We start from the raw sequence: 22,774 nt of genomic DNA, 5'->3' as shown, positions 1-22,774 counted from the left end.
AACATAGTCTTTGTGACTGGTAGCCACTGATAGCCTTTTCTCCACCAAAGTGAGCAGATGTGCAGCAACAGCTGCTCTCATTCTCCAACCCTACCCTCTTTTGACTCTTTAAAGCCAGCAGGGACTGTTGGGATAGCCTGTGGGTACTGCTTCCAGCCATAATATACTACATTTGTCTCTGTAGCGATGCTTTTAATGTTTGGTGGTGCGTGACCTTTATGATTTTATACAGGAACTGTAGAATTAGAAAGTCAAATCAGCAATGCATCTTAACATTGCTTTTTTGCATTAGGGACATCGAAAGCAAAGTTTGCCATTTCAAGAGGAGTGTGTAATGATGTAAATTGATGAGCGATCTGCATAATATACATTATGTTCAGGTTCACTGGCAAAAGGCAATATGTGGTTCTTTAGGACTGCATGCTATCTTGGAGATCCAGTTTTTGTACCATTTGTACACAGTTAGGTGACTTATCTGGGGGATGCGGGTGGCGCTGTGGGTAAAACCTCAGCGCCTAGGATTTGCTGATCGTCAGGTCAGCGGTTCGAATCCCCGCGGCAGGGTGCGCTCCCGTCGTTCGGTCCCAGCGCCTGCCAACCTATCAGTTTGAAAGCACCCCCGGGTGCAAGTAGATAAATAGGGACCGCTTACTAGTGGGAAGGTAAACGGCGTTTCCGTGTGCTGTGCTGGCTCGCCAGATGCAGCTTGTCACGCTGGCCACGTGACCCGGAAGTGTCTTCGGACAGCGCTGGGCCCCGGCCTCTTAAGTGAGATGGGCGCACAACCCCAGAGTCGGGCACGACTGGCCCGTACAGGCAGGGGTACCTTTACCTTTTTAGGTGATTTATCTATACCAAGACAAGACTAGACTAGGGCTGTTTACCAGTTCACATCCACACCCACACCCGAACCAATTCAATTATTTTTCTTCACTAAGGGTTATCTACTGGCTAGCAAGCACTAAACCTCCCTTCTTCTGCCTGCGCTAGACTTTGATACATCCAACAAGCACCAGCAATTGGTGCACAGAATAAATATATGTTGTAGCCATTTTAGTACAATTTGGGATTTGCAGAGCTCATACTGTCCAACATTTCTGTGATTAAAATAGGGACATCCCATTCCATAATGATAATTTTACTATTTGCACCCCACATATATTACTGGGTTGCCCCAGCCACTCTGGGTGGTGATTATATAAACTTCCCCATACAGGATTTCCTTCAGATGGCTCAGGAGTCAGATAACCCCATACCCTCCAACATTTCTCCAATAAAAATAGGAAAGTCCTAAGGAAAAACAGGACATTCCAGGATCAAATCAGAAACGGGGACAGCATCTCTAAATCAGGGACGTCCCTGGAAAATATGGACACTTGGAGGGTCTGAGAGCTCAGTGTTTAACCTGAAGTTTCAGGGTCTCAGATTCTTCTTAGGAGAAGGAGTCTCAAAGTGAAGGGCAAGAATTAAGGGGGGCAGCTTTTTTCCATTCACTGTGCCAGGCAGTTTTTCATATTCATCAGGCTGCAGCCAGAGTTACCAGGCACAGCCATGCTCTCTCTCAGCCAGGTGCCACCCTCTGCTGTCACTTGGATCAGCTCCATCCCAAGAGGTTCCACTCCTTTGGTTTCCAGGCATGATTCAGTAGCTCTCTGCTTCACACAGCATCCCCGGGTCTGAGCCTCAGGTGATGACCTGACAACCCTAATACTGCTGGAGGGTACAGGGATACGTTAACTTGTGTAGGCTTATAAAGCATTTCCACAACCCACTGAGCTTGCTGTCACACCAATGCCATTAGCTTGTTCAGCTTCAGTACAGTTATTTCCACTGGTAGGAGCAAATAAATAACTCTTCAGAGTGTCCCATAGGAACTGCATGGATTTCTGCGGTGAGGCAGAGAAAATATTGCTGTGGGCATAAAGAACACAAGAGAGTCACTTACAGTAAAAGTGAAAGAGTATAATAAAGTTTTGCAGGCGATGTTACAAGACCAAAAGATAAAGAAAAGTAATAAACTTCAAATTAAACAATGAGCTGTAATGGTTACACACAGGAGTAGCTGCTCTGATGTAAGCTGCCTAGCAGACATCTTGCATGCAGTGGTATGCCTGGTTCTCATTTCCTTCTCTATTAAATTAAGCCAACAAAAAAACTTCTGTACAGTTTGATGTGCCGTTGTAGTTCATCTTTTCACCATTAACAATATTGGCTAAGATACAATCAACAATGATTATGAGTAACTAGATTAGAGGTACTATTGATCTAATTCAGAATGCGGGACCTGCTTTAATTCTATTACTGTTATGTTTTTGTTGCTTGGATAATTTCAAACTTATTTGATGTTGAAATGTTTTGTTTGAATGAGTTCTGAACCAGAAGAGTGTGTGTGTGTGTGTGTGTGTGTGTGTGAGAGAGAGAGAGAGAGAGAGAGAGAGAGAGAGTCATATTTATGTGACCATCACCACAACACAGAATTAAAAGTGCATATTCATTTGTGATCATCCTAAATCAATTTATTGAAATGTGATACTGAAGGCAATCCACAAATCTGTGCCTAGTAAAGGACAGAGATGGACATAATGCATCAAATCTGGAATCTGAATATCAAGGCAATATCTGGTTATAATTTAATGAAAGTAAACACAAGCGTGTGTACATTTATAAGCTTACCATGTAATTTTACCTTCCAAATGTTGGTTTCTGTTGTTTTATCTTCTGCTGAAGCACTTCTCCAGATACAACTCTTGGGGAAGCTGATTTGGTGCTGGTGGAATGCTCTCAAGCTGTTCACTCTATAAATTACATTTCACCCCTTTTAAAGGTTCCAGTTAATTGACTTAAGAAAGATAGAGAAAACAAACTTGACAATATTATTTGAAGCTTTGAGTAGGCAGTTATGGAAAATTACATTAAAAGCATAATTGATCTTTTCCAGGAATATCCAGGGCTGCAATCCTATATACACCTGGGAGCACTGAATTGAAGTTGCACTGAATTCAGTGTGTCTTACAGTACTTCTGAATAGATATGTATAGGATTGTAGATTACTTTGAAGGGCTCCATTAGCATATCATAAGATGATCTAGTCTTTGCTAGAATATGATTTGTACATGAATCATGCATCTACCTAATACTTTTGAGTAGGAGAAGACATTAATTGGATGTTCAGTCATTTGAATAACCTTGTTTACGTAGCCATTCCTTTGGTATTTTTCACTCTGTAATTTTAATAATGTTAGAAGCTGGTTTCCTTTCACACTTTCTCTTTCAATACAAGCAGCTCTGGCACAAAATCCTGAAGTTTTATGTCAACTTGAACTTTAAAATTAGAAACTTTTCAAATGTTCTTTCTATGGTGATTATTAGATGAGATTCCCTGTGAAATATGATACCTACATTGCACGGAACATAACTTTGAAATGTCTGTCTTTGCTTTTTTGACCACATTACTGGTAGGCAAAACTGCAAACAAGTAGTATGAGTGCTTCAAAGATGTTTCCAGTGCCATGTGTGAAAATGTACGTAGACTACAATCCTAAGGACACCTATCTGGGAGTAAAGTCCATTGAACACATTGGGATTTACTTCAGAATAAACACTCTTAGTATTGCTTTGCAGATCTCATTAAGTAAGGATGGTCACATGCCTATATTTTCAGGCCATCCTTAAGTGTGGTCAGATCTACTGAAATCCAGGCTTGGGTCCCATGAAATCAACAAAACACCCTTAAGCATGCTTGACTCTGTTTTGGATTGTGGCCATATCTAGTTTGCCTTCTGCCCTCAAACCTCCCTCAAACTATGAGAGTTATAAGTGACTCTTAGTGGAGTTTAAAGGGCAGAAAGTAGGAGTTAGGGCTCAGTGATATCTGGTTTTCAACATAGTGATATCAGCAGCTAAATGCCGTAATACTGTATGCCGATATATCCCCATGTCTGGAATGTATCTCGACTGCAAGACTCGGTGGCTATGTTAATCACCCAGTGTTATGTATGCCGGCGTGGTTGCTCGAGAGTGAACAGGCAAGACTCCCACTGGTTTTTTAAAGGCTTTATTATCTGTGCAAAACATTCACAGTGCAGAGCGTCTCAATTCCATGTCTGCTCAGCCGCTAGCAGAATCTGGGAGTGGGCGGTCCTTAAACTTTCCCCAGCAAAGCAGTCTTTTGACCCTCATCCTACACCTCCCCTCTCTGCACGTAAACAGACTACGCAGAGAGGGCGTGGGCAAAGGGGGACCTGCCTCCCCCCGCTTTGCTCAGGCTTGGTGTTGCGGCTCTCCCTTGCATCTTCCGAGCCCTGCATCCCTTTACCACTGGAGGCAGGGCTTCCCTCCTCGCTGAAGGAAGAGCTGCTTCTCACGACCTTCGGAGGCTCCCTGTAACCCAACTGCCCTTCCACCTCTCGCCTCTGCGCTGATGGCAGTTCCCTGACATCCAGGTTAAGAGGTAGAATGGCACTGAATACTAACTTCTGGGAGCAACAAGAAAAGTGGACTGCTGCCATCCCATCCTCTTTGTGGGCTTCACAGAGGCATCTGGTTGGCCACTGTGGGAAATGGGATGTTAGACTACTAGATGGACTGCTTCACTGATCCAGAAAAGCTCTTCTGAAAGTAGACACTGCATAGTCATGGATCTATCTATCTGCAATGGAAGAGAAGAGAAGTGCAGGTGTTAGAAATTGTTCTCAAATTCTTATTACACAAACCTGAACATCATTTTTAAGTGTTATGAAATAAAGGTCTCTGGCCTTCTTTAGCACCTATAAATAAAACTGTATCAGGGGCCACTAGTCCAAGTCACCCTCATTTATCTTACAAATCCCAGAAGGGCTCCACAGCACAGTGTTAAAGTGAAGTGATAATTAATGCAAAGAAAAATGTCAGTTCCGTGGATTAGGCAATGAATGTGCAATTGTCAAAACATTATGTTGTGCAACGGAGGACAATCAGTTCCTCTGTTGCCTCAGGCTAGTCCAAGCTCAAGTAAACAGCACACTGTAACAAGCAGACATTAATAAATGATAAAATGCATGGGATCTCTCTTGGAAGCGCAGAACACACACAGCAACTCAATGTAGTGCTCTCTTCCTCCGCCCTGGTTTTCGCTGTCTCTGTTGATACCAACGGTCAGTACATTGAACTTTTTATCAACTATTCAAGAGCCAGGAATGACTAAAAGCATACAGAAAAGGGAAATTAGTCTGATTAGTCTGAGAAAATTCACAAGGAATATCTCAGAGAACTTAATGTTTTGATTGGTTGGCTTTGTTTCTGACCCTTTTTGACTTCCCTAAACAATTTTAAAACCACCCTATAAGTCACAGGACTGATAGAGAATTGTTTTAAGATGTTGCATTTCAGTTGAATTGCCAAACTAAAATACTAATAGTTAAAATAAATGTATTTCAGGTATTAAATATCACTTTACTGCTCAAAAGTATATTGCAAAAAATATATGTGTAGACAAATTTTTCACGACTCTGATAATAAAGAGCTGGATGCTAAAACAGAGAACACTAGGCAGAAATAAGAGGTGTGTACTATAGCCAAACAGACATATGGTATGCCTCAATGAACTGACATATGCACACTATCCAAGGCAAAAGGAAACACTGTGAAATAGTGAAAGTGACAAACATAAAGTATCCAGCCACCTCCACTAACAGTCCATTCTTTGCACTTGGGGCAACATACAACATTAAAAACTTCTAATACAATGAAATCTAGTCTAAAATTACTAAAATCCAGTAAAATCTCATCTAAGGAGCTGCAGCAATCACAAGTGTACTATATAAAAAAGGACAATGCCCCAACAATAAAAAGCCATGGCCTATAAAACTGCTCAATAAAACAGAACATCAAAGTCTCAGGTCCCTTAATACAGGGCCAGCTCTGCAGTGCAATAGCACAAAGCAATTTGCTTCAGGCAGCACCATGAAGAGGTGATAGATGAAGGAGGAATTTGTGTCAGGTGCAGCAAGATGTTTTAATGTCCTGGTCCTAGCAGGGTTCCACTTCAGGCAGCAAAATGCTTTGGGCCAGGATTGCATTAATGTCACTGAATGCCCCCTCTCCCAGTTGCCAACCTGCCAACTAGTCTGCAGTAGTTACCAGCTGGTGGCTAATACACCTTTTCTTGAGTTGTGGGGGAGCAACAGCATCCATTCTTGGATGAAACTGATTATCTAGACCCATTTCAGTCTGGACCCAAGCTTGGCTTTGGGGCTGAATAATCCTTCATTGCCCTGATACACCATTATCAGGTGAGGGCAAGGAGAGTGAGACCCTATTTCTCCTACCTGACTTCTACATGGCTTTCAATACCATTGGCCATGGTATCATCCTTGACCAGCTCTGAGGGATGGGAACCAGGGACACTGTTTTTCTGTAGTTCCATTCCTGCCTGCAGAGTCAGTTCCAGAGCTTGGAATTGGGAGAATGTTCTTTGGGCCTCTGGTAATTGGGGTGCCACATGGAGGTGTTTGTTGCCAGTGCTATTTAAGATCTACATGAAGCAGTTGGGATCAGTTGTTATGGAATTTGGAACAAAGTGTCATCAGTGTGCTGCTGACACACAGCTCTGTTTCTTTGTTATAGTACATTTTGAGGAAAACAGTTAATTTTGGACCTAAATTGTGTAACATTTAGATATCTGTTGTAGTGGAGTTTTAGGTATTCAATGCTGGGTTTCTTTAACACTCCTACAGAATAGTAATGAATTCAGGAACTGCAGTCATGGCTGATGTTGCTTAGCAGGGGGAAAAAAGAATGATGGATATAGGTTGTTCTAGGTCATACTGTAAAGCTTCCTATCTTTGTTCTTGTAAAGTGCATTAAATTGAAGTTAGAGCAAAGGTTGTTAGCCCCTTTCAGCATTAAATAAAAATTAAGACGTTATGTTTGTTAATCACCATTTAAGATTTGATTCTTGTTTTCTCTGCAAATAATCAGCCGATAAATGATGTAATGTTGATATAATAATATGAACACCTTGATAAGTTACACTGTTCCCTTTTCTAATCAATTGAAAACGGATTGCATTATTTCATTGTGGTGGGAAATTAGTACTTCATAGAAAAGCTGTCTATAAATATTCCTTCCAGCAGCAGAACTTCAGTAGTGATGAATTCAGGTAAAAGCTTAATGTAGATGAATGGTTTCCTTAGAATTAGCCAGGTGAGTCTGCATGAAAGCAGATGCACATCATTCATACTAATTACTTGCCAGGGTTTCTTTCCTTTTACATCAGCATTCTCAGCCAGGCCTAGTGGCACCAGCTATGCATTTTTAAAAAAAGAAAAAAGAAAAACCCTTATTGTACACTAATTCGATTTGCTAGGTGGAACTCTCGAAAAAGACAAAGGGTTTATCTCTACGAAAGATGAGCTAAGCAGTACCTGAACAAACTGCAGCATGTGTGCACATTTGTCTTTCTCACATCCAGGCCTGCTGCCTACTTCCTATCGTCCACACATACTCAATGTGCTGCATCATGAGGTAAACTTCCAGAAAATGTTGTTCTAAAGAGGTTATGTGGCCTAGGTTTTTCCAGTGAAGGACTTTGTCTGACAGAGGTAGGGGCCAAACTTCACATGAGGCTCTGTTGTACATCTTTTGTTTTACAAAAATGAAGCATTGGGGGTTGCAAACTGGAGCAGTTCATTGGAGGCCAAAGATTTTGCAGCCCTTTCCTCCTCATGCCATTATTCTGCTAACTTCACTGTTCAACTGCTTTTTTTTGCCAGACAGTGGAAATTGCACAACTACCTATAGATTTTCCCTTTAAGGGGCGAAAAGCAACAGGGTGTCTGTGTAATTTTTAGCAGGGGAAAATAGCGTGCAGGGAAGGGGTTAGACTTTCTTTGCCATCCTGGTTTTCTGTGCAGTCTTTGCAGCTGTATTTTGTGAGACCCTCACCAACAATAAGGGCAAATTTTGTACCACTTGAGTCTCCCATATACTTTGGCCATAAGTGCCTGTCAGCTCATTGTTCACATGCATGTTCCATGAATGGCACAGAGGGGAGGGGAGACGTATTTCTATGAGGAGCTTTTCATCACCTAACAGCAGGTATCTAGGTGGCCTCTGCTGGTTGCAAAATTCTGGTGCCTGGTTTGATCCATCAAAGCAGTTCCTGTCTTTTCTGTTTTCAAAACATTTAGGATACTTTTCTTCCAAAAGCTTCCAAACATTAAAGAAAAAGTACTTTCCAAACAAAAAAGCAAAATTACTTGTGTGTGTGTACATTGGGTGAATAAGCTGTGTCATTTGCTGTTGCCATGGTGACAGGAATCATAGCTTTACCTATCTGACTCCATAACCATTAGTAAAGCACAAATTACTTCTGTCTTTGGATCTAATAGCAATGCATTTGCCATATTGGCCAAAAATCCATTTGAGATCTTAATGTTCTGTGATCCAGAACAAAACAAGCTGGGTACTTAAACCAGAAATACACCACCTAACCAGCCTTCATTCAAATATGGAATTAAAAGTGTTATCTCGTAGTTGCTATTCAGATGAGAATCTGATTATATCCCAGATGCTCCTTTCATTAGAAATGATGTCAAGTGCTTCTATTTCAGAGCTATCGGAAGCATAAAAAATGGAGATCAGATTTAGATTTGTCAAACTCACGATGCCAAGATTTTTTCTTAACACTGTGAAAGTCACATTCAAAATTTGCAGGAGGCTGTGCCCCTTTTTCTTGCTTTTATGTTATGATTCCTCGTTCACATGCCATTTCTTATAATTTTTATACATTGTGGGGGGAGGGGGGAAAGAGAATCTTTTCTGCAGAAAACAAGGGGGGGTATCTGTGAAAACTCCTGTAATTTGTATCTTTGGTCTCTAAAACAATTGTAAGGGCTGCTTGCTACCTTTGCATTTAGGAAAATGGATGAAAGAGGTAAAGGATTAGTTCAGATGTAACAATCTGGCTCAAATAAACAACAGTTTTTACTAGGGATGGCTGAATCTATCATTTTTCGGTTTCTCTGGGTTTCTTATTTTTCCTGGTTTGTGGTCAATATATCAAATTAGTTTCCCAGTTTGAATGGGAAAGGGTGGTTTAAGAAACCCTTAGCAGGAGAGGAAGGGAGGAAGGAACATACAAGCCCAACACTTGTTCTTGGTTTATCAGACCAAAATCTTTATGTCTTGAACTGGGCCTAAGTAAAATTAAGTAGAATTGATGGAAGCATAAGAATACTTGCATGTGCTAGATGCCAACAGCTCTTGTAGCAAATTCTAACTCACATGGCTCTTACTAATGACTCCTACCACAGAGTTGGTTGGTTGTACTGCAGGAATATGATGGTCTCATTGTGTGTCCAAGCAGAGACACCCCCCCCGACCCTGAGAGACCACCAGAAGCAATAACGACTCTTGACAAATGTGTTATGGGATTAAAATTGGCCACATCTTTATTAAACCTTTCAGATGTAGGAAGACCTTGGCTTAGGCATTGGGCATGTATCCCTCCCAGCCCCCCAGTCGGGAAACTGGGGCTCCTCAGGGTGAACGGGATAGGGGAGGGTGCACTGCAAGATGCTTGTGCATGCAGGCAGCCCACCTCTAATCCCCACAATGCAGAGGAGTTCACTGACAACCTTTCAGTGCATGGCCAGTCACTCCCTTTTCACCAACCCCTTTAAGAGGGAACCCTGGAATTGCCGCCGCAGGGAGGGTGAGTCACCACTTCACGCCCCCCCCCCCATTTAGGGAAGATAGACTAAAGGATTCCACCCAAGGCCTAAAACCGCCAAAGTTGTGACAATTGCCACAGGGAAGGCAAAACCTGCGGAGCAGGGAAATTCCTTCCTGGCTCTTCAACAGCAACCATCCAAAGACTGCAGCAATGCCTGCTGAACAGGAAAGAAAATGGTTAACCTGCAATGAAGCATTAGACAAAGGGAGGGTGGGTGGGTGAAGCTCCAGAGCCGACTGCATGCTTGCTGCCAGCTCCGCCTCCTATTTATGCATCTCAAGCGGGCCAATGAGAAGCCTGCCCATTCGCAGTCCGCTTGGCTGGCCCCACCTCCAACAAGACACTGATAGATTAAACTGCAGTTTGGCAGGAACCCCCAACAACTGGCGACAGGGAGATGGGCCAACGCAACCAGCTGGTGATTCCCATGTGGCCTGGGGTTCTGCACGCAGTCTTGCAAAGGGCGCCCACAATGGGAGGTGTGAGTGCTTATTCTTACAGGAGCATCAAGGCATATCAAAATACTCATTACAATAAAATTCACGGCAGTCACCCAGAGCAGCTGCCCCACATCTTCTCCCCAATAACAGCAAAACTCATGACATGCTTTCATTGTGATTTGCATCCCACCCACAAGAAGCAATGTATGAGATGGCAGAGTAGAGAAATGTTAATCTAAATGATTTCACAACACACTTTTTACTGCATACACATTGTGGGGAAGAGAAGGTTGCAGTGGGATGACAAAATCCTATATCCCATGGCTTACAAGTTTTCAAGTTGCATCAAACTGACAGGCATGATCATGGCAGATTGGAGCTGGTGAGCTTTCTGATAAAATCAAAGACTCTAGCAAGACAAGCCCTTTTAAATAAAGCTACCAGCCCCATCGGCAGCATTCATCTATGTTTTACTCAGAGTAAACCTAATGAAATTAATGGACCTAACTTAATCACGCTCATTAATTTTAGTTGGTCTGCCACCCAAAATTTCTAGAGACTAGTCTGCAAATGAATGTTCTGTCCACAGTTTTGAAGGTAAACAAAGCATAAGCTCCTGAAAATATTTTCTGACAAATGTTCCTGAATGATATCCTGTTGAAATCTCAAACTGAACACAGCAAAGACAGTGTTCTTCAGCTTTCCTTTCAGGCTGTTGTCTTTTTTCACATCTCTTGTCACTGCTGGAAATTCTGTTATCTCTCCAGGCTACCAACATGGGGTCGATCATATTGACCACTCCCTTTCGCAAAAGGATGAGAAGGCAACTAGAAAACTTTTTTTAAAAAAAACTTGCAAAGATACATACAAAATAGACATCTGCTAGAGGGTTGTTAAGTATTCTGAACTTACAGAGAATAAAAAGCTTAAGGAAACAAGAGTGACAGCAGAGAAGCTGGACTTCATTCCTGCATACCCATATATTTTCTCAGATGGATGACCATGTTCCTATCTGGGAAATTGTCAAGAGACCACATGTCAATGGTGGGTAGAGGAAGAATCAAAAGTGGCCAGAGCAACAAATATAAATTTTACCTTCATTCATTAGGCTAGTTTCTACAGAGACTTACACACTTCTCTCTATCCTTCACCCAAGCAGCCAACAGACATGATCAGAGTTCAAGAACACATCCTAGCAAGGCAAATCCATGTGAGAAGAGCAGGGAGCAGGAGCAGGGAGGAGTGTGGCCTGACAGAGCCTCAGTGACTGGATAAAAAGGCTCAGAGGACTACATTTGGCCCCCAGGTCTGAATTTCCCCACCCATGAGATATGCACTTAACCTAGGAGCTTCAGTGAACTCAGTGGGGCTTACTTTTGAGTAGGCATAGACTTGCACTGGCATTTTAAAAACTTTTATTGGGAATTGTTGTTAGCTGCAGAAAATGGTTATGAATCCCAGTCTAAAGAGCTGTTAGAAATCGTCAGTAGAAGGTGCTTCAGAGACAAATGGAAACTTAATGCTGATATATTGCTAAGACTGTGTGGACACTGTGCTGAAACAATCAGAATGAAACAATCTACCTTGGGCAGCACCAGGTGGGTGGAGAGGTTAATGAAGACAGGAATTGGTGTCTGAATGGTGCCACTGGGCTTTTCAAAAGTGCCACTCCTAGATGGGTACAGAGGACAATTTGGCCTTCCCTGCAAACAGTATTCTCCTCAGAATTTACTTTCTCTGGCAACAATTGTACTTCTAACTACTGCAGCCAATTGGGCATAAAGAAGAGTCCTGAGGCAGAAATGCCATAGATGCTCACACCAATCTTAGGTACATGACTCCTCTTGCTAAGGAAGCTAGCGTCTTCATAGTAATCCAACAGGCAGTAACCCTCCAAGATCACAGGCAGAAGTCCATCCCATTTATCTGATCTGAAGTCCTTTCACTGGAGATTAGACTTGGGACTTTGCGTATATAAAGCCAATTCTTTACTAGAAAGCTATGAAGAGTATTACACCTCCCCTTGCTCCATCTCTTCCTCTGGCTTCCCCCTAAATAGGGATGGAGAAGACCTCAGTTCAGTTCACATTTAAATATGAATTTACCTAATATGTGAACCAAAACACAGTCATTCTTTGAAAGTTGCAATTCTCTGAATGTTGGGCTGCAGTTCTCCAGTCAAGTAATGTGTAAAAAAAACTAGGGTAAAGTGCTCATAGGAGGACTTAGTTGAATACAACCCTTGGGGCAGCAAGAAATCTGGCCTATCATTCTTTTAATTTCATACCACTGGAGTAACCAGGTATAGTGAGGTTCAACAAATCCTATAACTTTGAAATTCTGGCCTCTCATATCACGTTTCTCCAAGCCCCAGACAAACCCAGTGCTGCTTTCAGACATAATCAAAAATGTCAGTTAACAATTCTCATTTTCAGTTACAAGGACTAAAAGAACAGAGTGTCTCTAGTTCATGATAGAAGTTGGTTTACAACACACAGTGAATTATCAAGTGACCCAAATTGTGACATCTTGATTGGAAAAAGCTTCTATTTTAAGATATCTGTATGAAATGCTATGGAGTGGGGGGAAGGACTCAGCCAGGGACTTTGAACAGGCATCTCCTACAACAGAGGAGACCCATAACACCCCCTCCCCATAGCAAGGTAGTCAGAGTATGCATCTCACTATAGACCATATATCTATTCCCTTCAGATGAGATCCAGAAAAGGGAACCCCCCCAATAAAATAATCATTTGTGCTTTCTTCTTTGTCCCTGGTAGAATTTCTGAAGCCACATGCTTCTGGCAATTTCATAACTTCCTTCGGTTCTTCCCTATTAATAGTTCCATTTCATACATCATTAGTCTGAAGCCTTTAAAATAACAAAAAGTTATTTCCAAGGCTCCTCACTTTTCAGCTTTTTCTCACTGCCTGTATTTTCTCTGTAGATCTAAGCAGGGGTATGTAAAGAGACAATAAGCACCTGTAAAATACGCCTCCTTCACTGCTGAACAGCCTTCATTCATACATCTGAAATTAGAAGGTCTAAATATTTGTATTTACACTGTACTTAAGCTGCAGCCAGATCTAAGCAGTGATTGTTCCCTAGACCAGCCTTCTTCAACCTTGGGTCTCTAGGTGTTTGTTGTTGGACTACAACTTCCATCATCCCTGCCCACTGGTAAGCTGGATGGATATTATAGGCGTTGTAGTCCAGCAACAATGAACTCTGCCCTAGGCTACCAGACAGTGGCAGGTGGTACAGTAGTAGCATAACCAGTTGTTGTTGCTGCTGAGCAGCAGCTGAAGAGGACCAATCCCATCCTGGTGGGTTTGGAAGCAGACCCTGGTGAGGTCAGCTCCATTCCATGCAAGCACACATCCTTGCCTTCAGTAGCTGCTAAACAGCAAAAGCCATTTATTGCAGTCACATCACCTTTCTAGCAGCTGTTGCGACTGCATAGTTCAAATCTTCCCCCCCCCCCCTTTAAAAAGGCTCAAAAACCAAAATTATTTCACGGTTTTGGTCTCTGTCCCAAGTTCACAGCTCTTGGTTTTGCAATTAGCGTTTATTCGTTATGAAATTCATTGCTTGCTGGCTGGTGTTCCCTTAACGTTAAGAATCGGCAGCACATTGAGAAAGACTGCCATATCATATTTGTTTTGACATCCTTGGCAGCCCAGGAAGTGCTGCGCGGGGCACATTCCTAGGAATGAAAAGGAGCTGCTGTTCTATTTCCATGGTGAAACATAACCATGAAACAGGAGCACAGAGAGCTGAAGACACCGGGCTGATGCTTACAAGCTTACCTACGGTGACGAGGCCTCTTTGTAGCCAAGCCACAAGAATTATGTTGCAGATCCTTGTTCTCTGCTCCTAATTTAAGCCAGGTTTGCAAGGCTTATGCAACTTTCCTTAATACCTTTCCACACATAGCTCTCTTGTAAATAATGCATTTCAAGCAGAGATGCCCTGGAAATTAGCAACTGGAGTGTTGAAGATTTGGAAATGGTGTTCTCTGGCAGGTAATCTCCTAGATGGGATTTACCAATGACCAGAGGGGAAAGGTTTCTGCCTGGAAAATGACAAACAGTGTGACTTGAATAATTCATTCCCGCAGTCCTGCAAAATACTGCCTGTCCCTTGCTCACTGCCATCCAAGCAGCGGCTATCTGTTTATACTGTTGCTATACCTACATGGACTTCTATTGACATACAAACATTTCCTCCCCATTTCCTTCACCCTTCCTTGTGTTTACTAACGGGGTTGGTCCCTGAACAACAGGTGGTGGCCAGCACACACATGCAGCAACTCTGAAAGCAGAGCTCTGTGCTTTTATGTCAAATATTCGTGCTCTTGTAGAAACAGCTCAAGAGATCAAGAGTCATTAATCATTAGCAGAACCCGTCTCCATGGGGATGTATTGTAATTGGAACTGTGTCAGCTTCCAAAGCAATTGTGTAACAACATATGGCCTGGCTTCACTGACATCTGTTGTTGCTAAGCCTTGTTTGTTGACAATCGAGGTCACACCATCCACCAGTTACCTGTCTTCAGCAACACCTGACCACAGGTTGTGCTTTTATTTTCTTTCTTTCTTTCTTGGCCATTGCAGATGCACTAGCAGCTCTTAACCCCTGCTTACTTCTTTGCCCTGTTTCCTGGAGTGTGCTACTAGCAACAGGCAACAGAAGCAGACAAATTACAGCCAGCAGGAGGTATAGCAGTGACACAGCTCTGGTGTTAGACATGGGCATCAGATTACAGGATTCTGTGTCAACAGAAGAGGCAGCAAGCTTTGGGAATATCATCATGTTCTGAGGAGAAAGGTGACAGGATAGCAGGGTTTCACAGCAGCCAAGCAGATATGGGCCACTTAGCTAAACAGAAGCTTAAACTGAAAACCAGGTCTGGCCTCAGCAAACATATGCTCTCTTTACATCTTCCCAAGAAGCTCACTGTTGCAACATCTCCTTGTCTCATTCCACTTTTTCAATAAGGAAGCAAACTCACCTATTTGGCCTTTGCACTTCTTGCAAAGTCTACCATTAACTAAGTGATGTAAGCATCAAGGCTACCAAGTGGCAAATCAAGAAAGCAGAATTCTCCCAGAGAAAGGGTGGTCCCGTGCAAAAGAGGACAGGCCTCCCATGCCTTTAATAGTCTTGTAGATAAGGAAATTTCAGCAGCTATAACTTGACAAGCTACACCTGTAGAAATTCCCACTTTGACACAGCTATTGAAGGTGCACCAACCCTGTGCTTTTCAGCATCTGTCCATCCTATCAGAGACTATACTTTTGTGTCTCTTATTCTCTTTCAGTTTTACTACAGATTATGCATGTAATTAGCACCTTAACATCTTTGTTTTTTAATAATCATTTTTTAATTAAACATTTTCAGCATAAAATACAACAAAAACCCATTTCTATATACCCCAGATGACATTTGAGATCTGAGTCTGATTTCCAGACTCATTGCCATCGCAAAATGCTTGTCCTGGAGACACCGGTGCCCATGAATTCACAGGCAATACTGTACAATGCAAAATATTGCCAGTACTCTGACAATGCTTAGCTCTCTTTGTCTTTCCCCATAAATCCTGACATCTCTGCAATTGCCCTGCTGAAATGTCTGAAGGTGCATCAGTAATATTCAGTAGGCCATTCCAGGATGTTTGACTAGATAAAGGTAAAGAACTGGCAAGAAGGAGGTCCACTGTATCCTTCCTTGTATCCCTGGAAGGAGAGAAGGTACAAGTGCAGGTAAAAGCCAAGGAAAGAACATAGGTCTAGTCCTACAGCCATGTGTTAAAACTAGGTATCTAGGTAATGAACATGATTTCAGGATGTGTTCTCCAGCTGCAGAGTTTTCACGTTTCCCAATGCCAAACCTGGTCCCATAATCCATATATGGGACTTGATTCATTTATCTGGCTATCTAAATAGGTCTCTCCATCTTTTGCAGCATGTTCATTATACAGGAGTGTGCTGAATAGAGCAGAAGTAGTGGAGTGTCTTAGCAAACAGATTCAGATCTGGAAGAATGATCCACTTGGGGACTTGGTTTTTTCCACACATAGTCTACTGTTACTAGACTGATGAAAATGGGTTATAAAAAGATGCTAAGAACAGTTCCCTCCACACACACATTATGATCTAAATAGTATCAGGAATGAAAATGGAGTCCCCATCCCAACATAAACAGATAATTAAAAGAATGTTGTCAAGGCTGACAAGTTCAAAATGTGTGTAAACCTAAAACCCTGATAAAAGAAAGTAACATTTTCTGGGATGAAGGCTACAGCCATGTTAATACATTGTCCTCTTTTCCAGGCTAGCAGCATTGTTATTTTAGGGGGGAATCATGTACACGGGATATGATTATGCATGTACAAGAAGTCAGGATTCTGTTACCATACAGAACAGATCCCTTTCCCCCTTCATACTATATGTTTTAATGCTTTTTTTATTAAGTGAGAGTGTGTGTGTGTGTGTGTGTGTGTGTGTGTGTGTGTTCTCCAAACTATGGTGCCAGCAGTAATTCTCTACAAACTACCATAACCGTGGAAACCCAATGAACCAACCATTTGTGTCATATTTTCTGGTGCAAGAGTAAAAAATATATTAAAAACTCCTATGTGCTCCAGGTGCTGCAATAAAAACCCAAGTAACTAGGCTGATTACATGTCTCTGCATTTCATCACTCTGTACAATGCGCCTCTGCCCTCTTTTGGTCAAATATTTTTTACATCCTCATTCCCCAGCGTTCTCTCAACTAAATTTGTCAGGACAACAGAGTTGAAGTCATTTGCCACAGTGAACTCATCAAGCTTTTGAAAACATTATTGCAATATAATTGCCTTTATCTTACGTATAGTGTTACAGTTGCTATACCAAACACACTGCAAAACCGAAAAATGGAGGTTTTAAGTGATAAAGCCATGAGTGATCTTCATTCCCTGTAATAGCAAAATGGGCAGCTATAGTCCTGTGCTGGTTGCTTTGGGAGCAAAGCAGAGCCGTCCACAAACAGCATGAAAGATAATGAATATCTAGGAGACCCCAAGTTAGGCTGGAAAGATTTCTGTTCCTTTTGGAAAGGAAGAAATACAGTTCACAAGGTTTAGCACTCAATGGTATTCTTCTCTCTCTCTCTCTCTCTCTCTCTCTCTCTCTCTCTCTCTCTCTCCACCAGCTGCATTCTTCCCCTGATGAATGCATATGATTCTTCATATGATGAGAAGAGTGGAGAGATGCTGTCTTTCTCTGCCTCCTCTGTCAACATCCCTGTCACCCAGCCCCACCAGCCTCCACAAATTGGAAGGCAAATATCTGCAGCAGGAAGCCTGTTGTACATTGGGAACCCACCGCAGTGTGATTTACGTAGAATCATGCATGATCAGGAGCCTAAATTGCAGAAAGCCTCCAAGAGGACATCAGCCTGCCCATTGCAGGCATTAGCCCTTCAAGACAAGGGAGAGTTGGAAGGGGTGGGACTGGGCAGCACATCTGCACTCTTCCTCATGCTGGTCTAACCACATGGGGAAATTGCATGTTACCTATTCATAGATGGTCAGCATATCCTTATACTGGAGAAAAGCATTCAGGTTCAAACAAGGAACAGAAGCCTCTATCCCTGCAATGGCTTTCTCATTCATTTTGCTGGGGATGGGAAGATCTACAATAACATTGCTTTTCACCCATGGGTGAATCTGCTGCCTCGACTGAAAGAATGAGGTGGCCTTGCACATGTAACACCTCCACTTGTACGTGTCTTAGATTGAAAGTTTGCCACCTGGTTATCACAAATTATGCAGGATTATGATGTCTGGCTGGCACGCAAGCTATGAAGCTATCCAAACAGTAGAGAAGCCTGCCAGAAGTATAGCCACAAGCCAAGCATATAATTCAAGCATTAACACCACTAAGAAAGTTTGTGAATATGCCATTTGAAAAGAGCAAAGTAAAACTGACCGCATTTAAACTCTCTTTCAAAAGCTGCCAGATTTGAATCCTGCCTGCAACATTTGGATGTTAAAAGTTTTCCTTGGTCATAATGTGCAGCAGTTACACAACCTGCCCTTAACCCTTAGTCCTACGACATTTCTGTTTATAGACACTTGGTTTCCCACCTTGCTGCTATTCTGGTGCCATTGCCTCCCACCTTTATTTCATTTCCAGCCAATCCAGGCCCACATGGTTGATGTGATGTCAATACAGTGCCACATAGCCCATCAGATTTGGATGCAGAGTAACATCATGCAGAGGGAAATCATATGGGAGGGAGGGACGGGAAATGGCCCTGTCCCTGTTCTAAAAGGTCAGCCTTCTCTGTTTTGGAGCAGCTGACCCAATGCTTTGTGTCTTGGAGCTGTACACTGGCACTCCCTTTTCAATGGGACATAAAAGTTTTACACATTGGGAACTCTTCAAAACCAAAGGCACCCCCTCCCTCCTCATTTCAGCTCAACTCTAACTGAAATTGACTTTTCATCTGTAATGGAAACTGCCTTTCACTTTCAGAAGCTACAACTGTGTGTAATCTCAAGAACATCTCAATATAATGGAGTGAACTGAAGAAGAAGGAAAAAAAATTCTGTCCCCAGAGTTGATAGGAAAAGGTAATCATTTGGTTTACATTTTCTGCGGATTTCATGACTCCTGTCCCCCCTAAAGGTGACCAGGAAAAATTACCTTAGGTGGGAGCAGAGGCTTGGCTATGGCTTTATTTGATCCTTTTCTTACCCAGTTTGTAGCTGCAGCCTGCAAATTCTTTAGTCAGGAACCTTCCACTTAAGCTTGTTCCACAAGCAGCCTTTAGATCCAGTGTCAAACCAGCAGCAGCATCCCAAGGGACCAGGAGACAACTCAGGCTGACTTGCATCCTCATTTGGTCCTGGTCTGGTCACTCAAGTGGGGTGGATGATTATTCCAGGCCAGGTAGACAGTTGCCAGGTGACCCACACCTTCCATTCTCAAATTTTAGTGCTGTATTACTATTGAATGTGCCCACAATACACCCCCCCCAAAAAAATAACCCCAACTAAAGCAAGCAACAATATTTTTTAATCAAATTTTGTAGCATTCCGTAGAAGCAGGCTCTCTGGATATGCCAAAATGTGCTTCTTGGATAAGTATGCATTATTTAATATAAGCCTGGCAAAGAGAACAGCCCATGGCTGCTTCTCCTCCTATATTATTGCCCGTGTTCTTGTTCTCCGTGAGCATGGGATGTGGTAGCTGCAGCGAAACAGTATGAGCAGAAGGTTTCAGATGGCCTGTGATGTGTGAAGAGTACCGATTCCAAGCATCTCTGGTTGAAAGGTCTAATTCAGTTGGCACGAATGCTCATCTTTAGCTGTGTATCTGGAAGCAGAAGCCTGTCTATTAGCCAAAAGCACTGATGTGAATGCTGATGAGAAATGAGAGGGGAAAGTACTCTGTCAGCCTGCTGGAGCCCTTACAGCTGCATAAGCATCCCTCAGGGTCTTCTTACTGAGAGGCGTGTGCACGGGAGAAGCATGGAAAGTCAACCTATTGGCATCTTTATTGTTGATGCTACAGGGCTTTTTGCATTTAGTGGTGGTAAAGGTTAGTGCCTTCCTTAATGAATAAACTTCAGCAGGAGTATTGTTTAGAAATGCATATTTACATTTATCAAATCCAGGATTGAAAATAAAAGAAGAGCTATCAAGTCAGGTCAAGTCAAGGACCATTGGTTTGCCAACTGTAGACAGTCAGTGTGGAAACAGACTATCTCTTCTTGTGCATTCCTTCCCACCATCTGTTACTCTGATCAGGGAGTTCACAGCTGATAGCCATTGACATGCACATCCTTCTTTTTTTAAAATCTGAAGTATTTTTTTAAAAAAAACAATACAATAAAATAAAAAGACTCATATTCTGAAACATTTTGTCAGGGGTGAATGCAATTGTTCAACTTCCTCTGCTCATCTAACCCTTCCCCATAAAACTGCAGCTCCCACCTTGAATATCTTTCCATTGTGCCAAGACCCCAAACTTCAAGATGCCCAAATCATATAAGACATTATTAACTACATTATCAAATAGATTAAAAGAGCATAACAAAATAAAAAGCAGTGAGGGGAGCGAGACAGGGAGGAGTTCTTTCCTTAAAGTCATTGACAACTTTCCCAGCTAATCAGATATTCCACATGCCTTTTCAATCCCCATACAGGTCAAGAAAGCATTACCACATAGATTTTCTCTTTTTATATGTCACTTTCTCATTGGCTGCAGGGGTCAATAGGTCATGAGATCAACAATCTCTATCTGGTTGCATCCAGGTCTTCCACTTTTGTGGGGTCATCCTCTTGACAACAGCACTCCATTTGAAACCAGGCTACTTTATTCTTGCTAAGTCTTTATATCTGAGGGATGATGTAGCTCATAATATTGAAGTAAAATTGAAGACTGCACATATATGAAGATAGACCTATCCTTGACTTTCTTTACTGTAGTTATGAGTGAGATCACTGATGCCTGAACCCACAACAGATGAGGCGAACCCAGGCACATACTGGGACTAAGGTCAGTTTGAGGCCATCATGCACCCATGACTAGTTGTACACCTCAGCTGCAGCCCTCTCTGGTCACCCCATGTCTCCACAATTAGAGGTTACAATGAGTTCAAACTGAGTCCTGTTTAGAAGAATGAATTATGAACTTTATGATACTTGGAACAAGGATCCCACTCTTGGCATTCAAGAAACTGGTGAGACAGGGCAGATATAAAATCTTGGTGCCCGGATGTTGCTAGTGAAACACCCCCTTCTGTCCAGCTCCTAGTCTTCTGCTCTACTTCTGACTCCTTGGCTGGATAGTTCCCCTCCTCCTTCAACAACCCTGCCTTTGATCTTCTCATTGCTGTGCTGGACAGCTCCCAGGCCTCACTGGCAAGACAGAAAATCTCAGGTTGCTTCCAGACAACCTGCTTTTGAGCATTCATCATGATTTGTTTGCACAATTCTGTGGACAGATTATCTGCAACACTAGTTGTTTACTGAACATCTATGCTGATTTCTTTGCAGGGAGGCTACATAATGTTGCATCAAGCAGTTGTTATATCACATTTTCCAGTACATTTTCCCCATCATTTTCCTTACTGCAAAATGTCCAAGAGTGGTTGAAGTGATTGTGTTGCACAAATTTAATTGTGCAAACTGAATTTGCTGGAATATGATTCAATCTCACAAACAAAATAGCAACAGTCTAGAAGCACCCTCAATCAAGCAGCTCTGTTTTGCAGGAATGAAACATCTGTCTTGGAAAAACCATCTAGGTTAGTGCCTACAGCATATGTCACATCACAGCATTTATATAATTTCTTCTCTTCGGTGCTTCTTTTTCATACTCAGTTATGAAACTCAGAAACAGACTGGATGATAATGGCAAGATGTGTTCCCAATATTCAGTCCCAGCTGCTAGCCTATAAGCTATGATGTGAACTAATTACAATCTTCAAAGGAAGCTCCATGTGCAGTGCATTGCAGTAGTCTAACCTGGAGGTTAGTGGGACATGGATGACTGTAGTCTGGTTAACCATATTAATTGCTCCTTTCAGTTATTTATGAGGGTTAATCTACCCAACCATTTTTTGAAAAGCACCTTTCTGAAATGTCTGCAGTGATAGCCCTAGATCAGATCCCATAGAGTCATACATACCAATCTTTTGATATATATGCTTTGTCTCTTTCTTGAGGTTTGGGTAAGGTTTTTTTTAGGGGGGGTCATGTGAAAAGTAAAATAAAAAGCACACCCCTCATCTTTTGGAGGAGACAGAGATAAGGAGGGAAATGCAAGGGACATATCAGGCCCTGCCTATAGAGAATAGTCTTGATGTCCCATGTGAAAAGCTTTTGCAATCCTTTGTAAAGTACATTATTTCATTATTTAATGGGAGTAAGTGTCATTGAACACTTCTGAATAATCATGGACAGGGTTGCTCTGCATTTTATGGAAAGTTACAGTGAATTAAAAATAGAAATTCATATACTCTTCAAACTAGGACAACCTTACAACACCATAACAAAACACACATAGTTGAAAACAACTATGATTCTTGAAGCATGTAAAAACAGAATGAAAGCCCATAGAATGAGTAGTGCATATGGTCCAACTAGGTTGGCAGAATGACTATTGCACAATTTATTTAAGTTCCGGCATCTGTGACCAAATATCCATATTGACTTTTATTCCAGTTACAGGTAAAGCTTGTAGGCATGGATAAAAGGGGGCATAATTTGTATGTTGGGAAGGTTCTCTGTTGTCTAAGATGTCCTTTTTGGTATGGTTTGCTATGTTTTCTGGATCCAGAGCACCATCTTCTGTCATGTTACACATTGAAACAAGGAACACCCTGTAGCATCCCCTGCAGCGAACTTTGAAGTTCAGTGGTTTACAAACATGGAAATGCTTACCACAGCAAAAGCAGAAATATACAGAGGTGACTTTGGATTGGTATGAATTATTCTCACAACCTTATGGCCATGTTTTCTTTAGTCCTGCTATATCTGTCTGGAGTGATGGAACTAGTTATTTAAACTGAGGCAAAATGGCCCCAAACAATGTTGTTTGCAGGCTGCAAGCCACCAAC

The 22,774-nt window shown here is 42.1% G+C and overlaps 1 protein-coding gene across 1 annotated transcript in view; it reads left to right on the top strand.

Annotated features, from left to right (window-relative positions):
- Positions 1–22,774, top strand: part of LOC310835180 (phospholipid-transporting ATPase VB-like) — a 66,099-nt gene that overhangs the window by 30,456 nt on the left and 12,869 nt on the right. Inside the window, exon 2 of the mRNA XM_083719984.1 lies at positions 18,682–18,779. The gene's annotated coding sequence lies outside the window, so the exon portion shown is untranslated. The remainder of the gene's footprint in view (positions 1–18,681; positions 18,780–22,774) is intronic.

The sequence above is a fragment of the Podarcis gaigeae genome (genome assembly GCF_964106915.1).
Source record: "Podarcis gaigeae genome assembly, chromosome: 2".
In the NCBI taxonomy this organism is placed as follows: Eukaryota; Metazoa; Chordata; class Lepidosauria; order Squamata; family Lacertidae; genus Podarcis; species Podarcis gaigeae.
Note: the sequence above shows the minus strand (reverse complement) of the source record. Positions and strands in the feature narration are given on the sequence as shown.